Consider the following 12,676-nt stretch of genomic DNA (forward strand, 5'->3'; position numbering starts at 1 on the left):
AGAAGGGGAGAGAGAGACTGCGAGAAGGGGAGAGAGAGAGAGAGAGAGAGAGACTGCGAGACGGGGAGAGAGGTGGGAAGAGAGAGAGAAAGAGAGACCACAAGAAGGGGAGAGAGGTGGGGAGAGAGAGAGAAAGACAGAGTTTGAAGTCAGAGTGAGAACTTGCAGGTCACTTTGCTTCCACTTTCTGTCTAGTTTGTTTGCATCAGAGGCGGCTGGTGCCGTTTAAGATGAGGGAGGATATTTATATTTTTTATGAACATGGCCGTATTTCTATGACAGCATATTGGATGACTGTCATCTCGTACTCCAGTCACCCAGTTCAATGTAACATTGATAGGTTTAGGCTCCTACATGATACATATTTTCCCTGTACCCATCATGAGGTTGCTACAACCTAGCCTATGAATGAAGGTTTACAATGTAGGTGCACACAGGTCAAGAGAATTTTGAGTAATCAAGGTGACAGACAGTGACACATTCAATAGCGCTTTGCAGACTCTTGCCTGCATCTAGCTGATCTAGGGTGTAACCAGTAGTCCAACAGTTGCGAAACGAGAGTTTTTATTGGACTAATTCAGGTATGTTTATCCCAGTTTTGTTATGTTTGCTTCAGTTGAAGTAAAACACTTAAAACAGAATCGATGCAATGAATACACCCTCTGATCACACGCAAATACATGTTGACTTTCATAGCAGCCAGATACATACAACAGGCTGTATGGCCCTAAAATAAACTAAATGAAAAGTAAGAACATTCTAGACTAGATCTACAATGTTTCTAGACCAGGGATGGGGACACTGATGGGGACACTGATGGGGATGGGGACACTGATGGGGACACTGATGGGGATGGGGACACTGATGGGGACGGGCAACATTGATGTGGATGGGGGCCACAAGAAAAACAAAAACTCATGAGAGGCTGCAGTGGCTCGTGGGTCTGCAAACCCACATCCATTTTTTTTTTGCACGATCTTCCAAATGCCTGTATCGCAAGAATCTAGTTTAGTGTTTTTCATGTTTCTGAGCGTTTAGGTCCGCTTGTTCTCATGTTGTCTTTTTGGTCTCGTCTCCTTGGCTCCTCTATGCATGTTCCCATTTACACCAGAGATCTGGATATAAATGCCGAGATGCTCATGTCTCAGCCCTAACAATGGGAATCATTGTCCAAAAGGTGGAAAGGCAGGCGACAAACTTAGGTCCAAAACAAGCCCATAGAAACGCATTGGGCTGACTGTGGACAGATTTTGGAGTAAAACCTCTTGCTTCGATCCTTCCTCTATGGTTTACACACACACACACACACACACACACACACACACACACACACACACACACCAAGCCCCTCCTCTCCCACACCAAGCCCCTCCCCCCCCCCACCAAGCCCCTCCCCCCCACACCAAGCCCCTCCCCCCCACACCAAGCCCCTCCTCTCCAACCAATAGAGTTGAGAGATCTCATCTTCCTGTCTGACAAGCAGTTTCAACTCCTTATTTGCATTTGAGGTTTGGTCCAACAGAATCAGTCATATTGACACTACAACACATTGAGACATTTTACTGTAATGGAAGAGAAGTGATCCTTTCTAAAAACACCCTTATTATTTATGTCTCAACTACTCAAATTGCGCCCAGAACAGACACTACTAAAACAGGAGTATCAATGAACATTGATTCTGGAAAATGAATGTTCAGTTTGTCGCTCGTGGAATTAGGGTACCATGTACCTCTAGCTGCATTTTAGTCAAAGACTGTTATGCTAGCGGTCTTGTCTGTCTGTCTGTATATATATATAAAATCATAAAAACACAATTATATAAGGAATTGGCAACTCATTCTCATTTTGAGAAATAAGGTAAGTCACTTGATTTCAACATAAGCTAACATGCTTTTGAAACAGCTGGAGACAGACAGAAAGGTGTGTTCATAACGTTGTTAGCCAGCAGATAGATCCAAGCTGGCTAAACATCAGCTGGCTAATTACTAACATGTGGGCTTGAGAGATTTAGCACAGGTCCCGTCAACATTCTATATAACGCCTGCTACAAGAAGTCCGTCAGTCATTATTAGTGAATGAGCATTTTTCATGGTTTTGGTCAAATTTGTAACCAAAAAAAATTACATTTTCATAGACAGACTTGAAAGCCAGATCAGTGATTATTGGGAGGGGGAAAGCAAGTTAAACTATTTTGATTAAATAATTAGAGGGTCTTGTGGTTGTGGAAGGTTTATATTCAGCCTAGGTGTAACTTCACAAGCCCTGAATTTACTTGATTATTGCTGACTGTTTGAAATGCAGTGGATTTGACCTTTCATTGTATAACAATGCTTATTTAGATATATTGTGAATTGCCCATTAAGTAAAAAATAAATAAAACAAAAACATTGAGATATGATATGGCCTAAAAATCATATCACACAGCCCTAATTCTACACATTTAGCCATGAAACAAAGAGAATAACTAGCCGTTTTACAGCTCATTTAGCCATGGAACAGAGAGAATAACTAGCCATTTTACAGCTCATTTAGCCATGGAACAGAGAGAATAACTAGCCGTTTTACAGCTCATTTAGCCATGGAACAGAGAGAATAACTAGCCGTTTTACAGCTCATTTAGCCATGGAACAGAGAGAATAACTAGCCGTTTTACAGCTCATTTAGCCATGGAACAGAGAGAATAACTAGCCGTTTTACAGCTCATTTTCCTACAACTCTTCACATTTTGTCACAGGCTGGAGGCAAACGTTTACAGTTTTTAATATGATAAGTGATGATCAATGGGCTCCACCCCGGTCAGTAATTCAACCATGCTGACTACAAGTTTAGATAGCTGGCTGCTAGACTCATTTACCCCCCCCCCCCCCCCCCCCCAAAATGGCTGACTGCTGATGCACAACCAATTTTCTAAATGTCACCTTGTGTATTCTATTATTCTAACTGTCAAACAGTAAGATGAGACGCCGACTGAGTCCACCTCCACGGGCCTACAAAAAGGGGCTGCCAGTTGCCCATCCCTGATTTAGACTGTGTGTAAAAGGGTAAGAATCTGCTTTTGTTTACAGTATGTGTGTGTCAAGACACTTCCATTACTACTGGACTCTTCTTCAAAATGTTAGTCTCTCTCTCCCCTGGTAACATAGCAACTAAAACTAGGAGGAAATAAGGACATTCCATGAGAGACTGTATCTAGAGTGCCTACAGAGAGATAAGGAAAGAAATGTGCTTCTATTTGTGTGTTAAAAAGGTGAAAGTACAAAGATAAGATGACTTGTGACATTTGTTGTTCTGTCTGCAGGGTGACATTAGCGCTCATTCTGACACACGATCCCGTGCACAACTTAGACACAGACACAGACTCCTCTCACACTCCTGAGCTGGTTAGAGCCGTGCAGGAGGCGAGACAATTTAGTCTATGGTTTCTTTGGGAAATACATACCCTCTCTGGAATGGATGGAAATAGACAACACCACACACACACAGTTGAAGTCAGAAGTTTACATACACCTTAGCCAAATACATTTAAACTCAGTTTCACAATTCCTGACATTTAATCCTAGTAGAAATTCCCTGTCTCTTTTGTACCCGTTTCCTCCAGCATCTTCACAAGGTCCTTCGCTGTTGTTCTGGGATTGATTTTGCACTTTTCGCACCAAAGTACATTCATCTCTAGGAGACAGAACGCGTCTCCTTCCTGAGCGGTATGACGGCTGCGTGGTCCCATGGTGTTTATACTTGCATACTATTGTTTGTAGAGATGAACGTGGTACCTTCAGGCGTTTGGAAATTGCTCCCAAGGATGAACCAGACTTGTGGAGGTCTACAATCTTTTTTTCCTGAGGTCTTGGCTGATTTCTTTTGATTTTCCCATGATGTCAAGCAAAGAGTCACTGAGTTTGAAGGTAGGCCTTGAAATACATCCACAGGTACACCTCCAATTGGCTCAAATGATGTCAATTAGCCTATCAGAAGCTTCTAAAGCCATGACATCATTTTCTGGAATTTTCCAAGCTGTTTAAAGGCACAGTCAACTTAGTGTATGTAAACTTCTGACCCACTGGATTTGTGATACAGTGAATTATAAGTGAAATAATCTGTCTGTAAACAATTGTTGGAAAAATGACTTGTGTCATGCACAAAGTAGATGTCCTAACCGACTTGCCAAAACTATAGTTTGTGAACAAGAAATGTGTGGAGTGGTTGAAAAACGAGTTTTAATGACTCCAACCTAAGTGTATGTAAACTTCCAACTTCAACTGTATATAATGTTGTGTTTATTAGCAGCCAATAAGAAAGCCAAACGTATATAAAATGTGTTTATTAGTAGCAAATAAGTCGGCAAAACAAATATCTTTAAATTTGACAAATCAGTGCTGTAGGGTTGTCACTCTTCCAGTGTCTTGATACCAGGAAGTAAGAAAGCAAAGGAAACAAAACATGCAGGGGACTAAATTTCAGGAAAAACACTCCTAATGTTGTCATCCAGAGTCACAATATTTGACATAAAGTAGGTTTTTTAAAAGGACCAAAGTGTTTCATCTGCTTTTATGTTTTATTTTGTTGCCAAAGAAAGTCTGGTCTGGTAGTACGGTCATACTGGGATTGTGACAACCCTACAAGTGTTCTCATGTGTACAGTCAAAGAGGCTGAGTGTGGACGTGTTTAACACCAGTCGTATTAGTCACTCCCATCCTACAGGCACTGGGCTGTCATCACACATCATCCTAATGGTTTGACAATGAAGCTAGAATACAGGCTTCCCCTGTTAGAGGACAAATCACACACACACACAGTTTTAATGGAGCTGTCGTCCACTTGAACAAGCCTGTTCCCCAAGCAAGGCAAGGTTAAGTTTCATCAGCGTTCAGCTGGTCTAGCCAGTCTCTGGTTAACACTACACACATACGCAAAACACACACAAACTTTTCTCCAAACCCACACAACACGTCCCTTAACACCTGCACTCCTTAACAAAACCCTTACACCCACCGGCCCCCACCTTCTACATCTCTCTCACACACCAGAGCCAACATCCTCCAGCAACCATCCTCTAGCCTCACAGACAGACAGGACAAGACAGGCAGACAGACGGGACAGACAGACAGACAGAGCCCCGCTTTGAGTTGGCCACCAAAACAAAGGCAGCTTTCAGCCACTCTGATCCCTGAACAAAAGGAGAAACTCAACCCGGAGAGGAGGAGAGAGGACCACTCCACTCCAGCCGTACATTCAAACAGTGTCCCAGATAACACCCTATTCCCTATGTAGCTCACTACTTTGGACCAGGGTGCATAGGACTCTGTTCAAAAGTAGTGCACTATATAGGGAATATGGCATCAGTTGGGACACAGACCTCTTCACTACAACAACAGACAGATATGAAAGATGTCCCTTTCTCACCAGAACAATGATTATGTATGACCAAGTGACCTGAGGATGTTTTTAAAGGGGTTTAACAGGTGTAAAACTATCCCTGCCTGGTTGAGGTATCTGGGCTGGGAGGGCCAGAGAAACAAGGGGGTTGAGGTAACTGGGCTGGGAGGGCCAGAGAAACAAGGGGGTTGAGGTAACTGGGCTGGGAGGGCCAGAGAAACAAGGGGGTTGAGGTATCTGGGCTGGGAGGGCCAGAGAAACAAGGGGGTTGAGGTAACTGGGCTGGGAGGACCAGAGAAACAAGGGGGTTGAGGTAACTGGGCTGGGAGGACCAGAGAAACAAGGGGGTTGAGGTATCTGGGCTGGGAGGGCCAGAGAAACAAGGGGGTTGAGGTAACTGGGCTGGGAGGACCAGAGAAACAAGGGGGTTGAGGTAACTGGGATGGGAGGACCAGAGAAACAAGGGGGTTGGGGTATCTGGGCTGGGAGGGCCAGAGAAACAAGGGGGTTGAGGTATCTGGGCTGGGAGGGCCAGAGAAACAAGGGGGTTGAGGTAACTGGGCTGGGAGGACCAGAGAAACAAGGGGGTTGAGGTAAATGGGCTGGGAGGGCCAGAGAAACAAGGGGGTTGAGGTATCTGGGCTGGGAGGGCCAGAGAAACAAGTATCTGGGCTGGGAGGGCCAGAGAAACAAGGGGGTTGAGGTATCTGGGCTGGGAGGACCAGAGAAACAAGGGGGTTGAGGTATCTGGGCTGGGAGGGCCAGAGAAACAAGGGGGTTGAGGTAACTGGGCTGGGAGGGCCAGAGAAACAAGGGGGTTGAGGTATCTGGGCTGGGAGGGCCAGAGAAACAAGGGGGTTGAGGTATCTGGGCTGGGAGGGCCAGAGAAACAAGGGGGTTGAGGTAACTGGGCTGGGAGGGCCAGAGAAACAAGGGGGTTGAGGTAACTGGGCTGGGAGGGCCAGAGAAACAAGGGGGTTGAGGTATCTGGGCTGGGAGGGCCAGAGAAACAAGGGGGTTGAGGTATCTGGGCTGGGAGGGCCAGAGAAACAAGGGGGTTGAGGTATCTGGGCTGGGAGGGCCAGAGAAACAAGGGGGTTGAGGTAACTGGGCTGGGAGGGCCAGAGAAACAAGGGGGTTGAGGTAACTGGGCTGGGAGGGCCAGAGAAACAAGGGGGTTGAGGTAACTGGGCTGGGAGGGCCAGAGAAACAAGGGGGTTGAGGTATCTGGGCTGGGAGGGCCAGAGAAACAAGGGGGTTGAGGTAACTGGGCTGGGAGGGCCAGAGAAACAAGGGGGTTGAGGTAACTGGGCTGGGAGGGCCAGAGAAACAAGGGGGTTGAGGTAACTGGGCTGGGAGGGCCAGAGAAACAAGGGGGTTGAGGTAACTGGGCTGGGAGGACCAGAGAAACAAGGGGGTTGAGGTAAATGGGCTGGGAGGGCCAGAGAAACAAGGGGGTTGAGGTATCTGGGCTGGGAGGACCAGAGAAACAAGGGGGTTGAGGTATCTGGGCTGGGAGGGCCAGAGAAACAAGGGGGTTGAGGTATCTGGGCTGGGAGGGCCAGAGAAACAAGGGGGTTGAGGTATCTGGGCTGGGAGGACCAGAGAAACAAGGGGGTTGAGGTATCTGGGCTGGGAGGGCCAGAGAAACAAGGGGGTTGAGGTATCTGGGCTGGGAGGGCCAGAGAAACAAGGGGGTTGAGGTATCTGGGCTGGGAGGACCAGAGAAACAAGGGGGTTGAGGTATCTGGGCTGGGAGGGCCAGAGAAACAAGGGGGTTGAGGTATCTGGGCTGGGAGGGCCAGAGAAACAAGGGGGTTGAGGTATCTGGGCTGGGAGGGCCAGAGAAACAAGAGGGTTGGGGTATCTGGGCTGGGAGGACCAGAGAAACAAGGGGGTTGAGGTATCTGGGCTGGGAGGACCAGAGAAACAAGGGGGTTGAGGTATCTGGGCTGGGAGGGCCAGAGAAACAAGGGGGTTGAGGTATCTGGGCTGGGAGGGCCAGAGAAACAAGGGGGTTGAGGTAACTGGGCTGGGAGGACCAGAGAAACAAGGGGGTTGAGGTAACTGGGCTGGGAGGACCAGAGAAACAAGGGGGTTGAGGTAACTGGGCTGGGAGGACCAGAGAAACAAGGGGGTTGAGGTAACTGGGCTGGGAGGGCCAGAGAAACAAGGGGGTTGAGGTATCTGGGCTGGGAGGGCTGGGAGGACCAGAGAAACAAGGGGGTTGAGGTAACTGGGCTGGGAGGACCAGAGAAACAAGGGGGTTGAGGTAACTGGGCTGGGAGGGCCAGAGAAACAAGGGGGTTGAGGTATCTGGGCTGGGAGGGCCAGAGAAACAAGGGGGTTGAGGTAACTGGGCTGGGAGGGCCAGAGAAACAAGGGGGTTGAGGTATCTGGGCTGGGAGGACCAGAGAAACAAGGGGGTTGAGGTAACTGGGCTGGGAGGGCCAGAGAAACAAGGGGGTTGAGGTATCTGGGCTGGGAGGGCCAGAGAAACAAGGGGGTTGAGGTATCTGGGCTGGGAGGACCAGAGAAACAAGGGGGTTGAGGTAACTGGGCTGGGAGGGCCAGAGAAACAAGGGGGTTGAGGTAACTGGGCTGGGAGGGCTCTGGTTAAAAGTAGTGTACTATAAAGGGAATACTGTGCCGTTTAGGTTGTACCCCTGGACTCAGTAATCTATTCAACCAAATACTGTTCCACTGATGGTAACAGAACCAGTTTGAACCTCCCAGACAACTTCATTAAGACTCCTTCTGTGACGTTCCCATGACAACCGACCGGGGGAAAAGGGGGGGGGGGGGTTAGGAGGATGGGGAAGGGTGTTTGTCTGAATGAGGGAAGCTCCTGCTGAGAAAGAAGTCTCACGCTTGGCCCCCTCTAAACCCCAACCCCCCCCCCCCCCCCCCCCCCCTCTCACATAGTCACTCCCCAACTACCAGGAGCATGTAAACAGAGGAGGAACACATGGTTCAGACTATAGAGTCTAGTAGTTACAGGGGTGCAATGTTCTCTACTGTGGCTGCAACGATCAGGGACTATTTAGAGTTTTCGGTTCAACGTTTGGGTTGAGGGCTCATCGGTTGAATTTGAAGAGTTAATCTGATTCAATGATGTCCTTTTGAAGAAACAACCTGTTGGGTCAAACCACTACAGACATCCTCCAACAGGTAGAGCAGCCGGTGGCTGGTGGGCCGTCCCCACTGGTAGAGCAGCCGATGGGCCGTCCCGACAGGTAGAGCAGCCGGTGGGCCGTCCCCACTGGTAGAGCAGCCGGTGGGCCGTCCCCACTGGTAGAGCAGCCGGTGGGCCGTCCCCACTGGTAGAGCAGCCGGTGGGCCGTCCCCACTGGTAGAGCAGCCGGTGGGCCGTCCCCACTGGTAGAGCAGCCGGTGATTGGTGGGCTTGATTTATCAACAGTTCATGTAGTCTACCACCAACAAGCCTAGAAAAGCAGTAACCTGGGTCCCAGACTGGCACCAAGGCTACATGAACAACATCTCCCTCAGCAGATACTACAGTTTCTATGAACAATGTCCCAGTCTGACACATTACCTACAGCGTCGGTGTGACACACACACATGGAATGCAGGCAAACTGCAATCATGTTCATAAGAAACTGTTTGAAATGATTGACTGTGTGAGTCTACGCAAAACATTAAAAAAAAAAATTTAAAAGAAGAAAAAAAAAGAGATTTTCAAACTCAAGGTGCCATGTCATAGCTGACAGCCAGTTCTATCTGCAGACATCTTTGAATCTTAATTCAGAGCAGATATTTAACAGGGTGTTTGGGAAAACGTTTGAATCTTAATTCAGAGCAGATATTTAACAGGGTGTTTGGGAAACGTGGCCATAAAACCCAGAGGGAGATTTTACAGTAATTATGTTACCAAACTCTACATCTGCACAGTTCTTCCAATAAGTTAGTTTTGCTACATTTACCAGTAGAACTTGTTCAACGTAGTCCTGGTGCATAGACTTGTATGGTTTGTTAAACTTTCAAATAAAGTTTGTGTTTGGCATATATTTTAAAGTGAATTTTTTTTTAACTGAGTCAAACTGTAATTTCGTCACTGTGGAATTACCCACTCGTAGTACAATGATCCCATTCAACACACAATTCACAATCAACTAAACTTGATAAGTAACTAAAAAAAAACACATTAATTTATATTTATTCTGGGTATGCGAGCAGATCTTAAGGTTTGGGCCAGTAACAACTGTTGGCCACATCTTTCCTTCTAGCTCTAAAACACAGGGGAAAAAAACAACAAAGTCCAGCGATGTGATCAGATCAACAACTCTAAAGTAAAAGTGAAAGAAAGTCTCTCAGCCAGTCATCGATGAGAGAGGCACGTCCACACTGGCAGGAGGGCTAGAGGGGCAAGGCACACCCACAATGAGAGACTGGCCAACTGATGTCATCGGTGCACTCACCACCCACACGCTGGCGTGATACCATTAGGGTGCCCAACAGTCACATACTGCTAGCCCTGCCCACCAGTCACATACAGCTAGCCCTGCCCACCAGTCACATACAGCTAGCCCTGCCCACCAGTCACATACAGCTAGCCCTGCCCACCAGTCACATACAGCTAGCCCTGCCCACCAGTCACATACAGCTAGCGCTGCCCACCAGTCACATACAGCTAGCCCTGCCCACCAGTCACATACAGCTAGCCCTGCCCACCAGTCACATACAGCTAGCCCTGCCCACCAGTCACATACAGCTAGCCCTGCCCACCAGTCACATACAGCTAGCCCTGCCCACCAGTCACATACAGCTAGCGCTGCCCACCAGTCACATACAGCTAGCGCTGCCCACCAGTCACATACAGCTAGCCCTGCCCACCAGTCACATACAGCTAGCCCTGCCCACCAGTCACATACAGCTAGCCCTGCCCACCAGTCACATACAGCTAGCCCTGCCCACCAGTCACATACAGCTAGCGCTGCCCACCAGTCACATACAGCTAGCGCTGCCCACCAGTCACATACAGCTAGCGCTGCCCACCAGTCACATACAGCTAGCGCTGCCCACCAGTCACATACAGCTAGCGCTGCCCACCAGTCACATACAGCTAGCGCTGCCCACCAGTCACATACAGCTAGCCCTGCCCACCAGTCACATACAGCTAGCCCTGCCCACCAGTCACATACAGCTAGCGCTGCCCACCAGTCACATACAGCTAGCGCTGCCCACCAGTCACATACAGCTAGCGCTGCCCACCAGTCACATACAGCTAGCGCTGCCCACCAGTCACATACAGCTAGCGCTGCCCACCAGTCACATACAGCTAGCGCTGCCCACCAGTCACATACAGCTAGCCCTGCCCACCAGTCACATACAGCTAGCTCTGTCACAGAGCTACATACATCAACTGTAATAAAACAAACATACACTATTGAGTTTAAACAACATCGCATTTAAAATGACCCATGTCGACATTGTCCTGTATAACTGCATTTAAATACACAGTGAGGAGGAGATATGAAACAAGGCTGATATAGACTGATAGTCTGTTATGTTGGTAGTTACATACAGTGCTACCAGTATGTAGGTTGAGTTTGCAGTGTGTCTGTATCTGTGTGTGTGTGTGTTAGAACAGTTACCGTACTGTAAACACACACACTAGTCTGATGCTGCCCTGAAGGTCTCCCCTGCTTCCCCTGACCTGCTACTAATTTGCGCCCAAATGGCAGACTATCCTGTATATAGCACCCTACAGGGTCTGGTCAACAGTAGTGTAGTATGGAGGGAATAAGGTGCCATTTGGGACACAGTTAAACTCTCTCCAGCAGGGAGACGGTTTTGAACACAGCCTCTGCTTTATCCATCACTGGTCTGGTAGAACAAGTTACTAAACAACCTCTCTTCTGGGCCCGTGTTCAAAACAGGAGTTCTGATCTAGGATCAGGTCCCCCTCTGTCCATGTAATATTATCCATTACAACTAGAAGACAAAACAGATGCGAGATCAGCCTTGAGATAATATATAATGGCTGGTGAATGCGGCTTGTAATGTACTGTCAGTATGTCCAATGTGTTGGAAGTATAATCTACACAACAGAATGTGTGGAGGTCAGTGGATGGAACGATATCACACTGTTCAACCCTCCGTTTTACTTTCAACGTTCACACACACAATATCAAATACAACAGGAAACAAGGTAACTTATACCAACGTGGTAGACCATTCCAGACCCGCTAATGGAAGAAGAAAAACCAAGAACAAATGCTTTGTTTTTTCATAACAATAGGATAAACCCTTAGTCTGTCAGAGACTGGAAAGGCATGTTTCAGACTTCCATATTCAATTTCACCATTTTTAAAAACACCTCTCATATATGCATATAGAACGCTACAAGAAACGTTGCAATGTTGAACAACATTCCAAAGTAAATGTAAATGTAAACAAAGTGTGTATATTAATATCATGATACATCAACAATGATGATTCAACATATAACTTCGCTACAAATTGTATCCACATCATCAGGAGAACAGACGATGGTAACGTTATGGTTAGAACGTTTCAATGCCTGGGATACGACTGGTCTCAATTACAGACGTTAGGGCTTGAGCCCTGGTGTTAAACCAACAGCTCCACACACGCACGCCACATCACCAGTAACTGAACACAGGACCATTGCTTTTACCATTCCAAAGTTTATATCCCCAGAATTCTGTTTAAATTCATAATTCTACATACACCTCCATCTCCACTTTTTTTCTCTACCAATTGGCTTATCAAAATGTCAAGCGTGTCACCCCCAAAAACAATTGCACTTATATCCAAGGAAAAACGTAGGTTAACCATTTGCAAAGAACTACAATTCATTTTGTGCAATACCAATGCGCAAAGTTTGCCTGGTATAATTACTTACGGTTTGGCGTAAAGTTTGTAGGGGGGGAGAAAAAGTTGGTGCAACGGAGCGGTCTGTCTCCTTGTCCTGTTGTGTGTGAGCTGTCTGTCTGTTGGACTTTGGACTGGTAATAACAAAGCCAAACCAAGAGTGAACAACACGACGCGGTGCGGAGCGCGGACGGGACGGAGAAGCGTGGCGATCCCAGCTCTAGTCCCGGGCGTTACGTAACCAGCTGTTAACTTTTAGAAAGGCTCCGCGTCAGCAACAAGCATGTAACGGCTCGGTACAGAGCTAGGAACAGAGCTAGGGAATCCTCTGCAGTCTCCCACCATTTTAGCGAGCTTGCGCGCAATGCCCTTCTTTAACCCCTAAATCCCCGTAACGCTCGAGTGTAATTATCATGTCTGTATAGAACAAACACCAAATGCATTG

General features: G+C 47.5%; 1 protein-coding gene across 1 annotated transcript in view; it reads right to left on the reverse strand.

Annotated features, from left to right (window-relative positions):
• Positions 1-12,456, reverse strand: part of LOC115203583 (CD82 antigen) — a gene marked incomplete in the record, with an annotated part of 44,414 nt that extends 31,958 nt beyond the window's left edge. The window contains 1 exon segment of the mRNA XM_029768372.1: positions 12,263-12,456.
• Between the last annotated feature and the right edge of the window lie 220 nt (positions 12,457-12,676).

The sequence above is a fragment of the Salmo trutta genome, chromosome 12 (assembly GCF_901001165.1).
Source record: "Salmo trutta chromosome 12, fSalTru1.1, whole genome shotgun sequence".
Lineage (NCBI taxonomy): Eukaryota > Metazoa > Chordata > Actinopteri > Salmoniformes > Salmonidae > Salmo > Salmo trutta.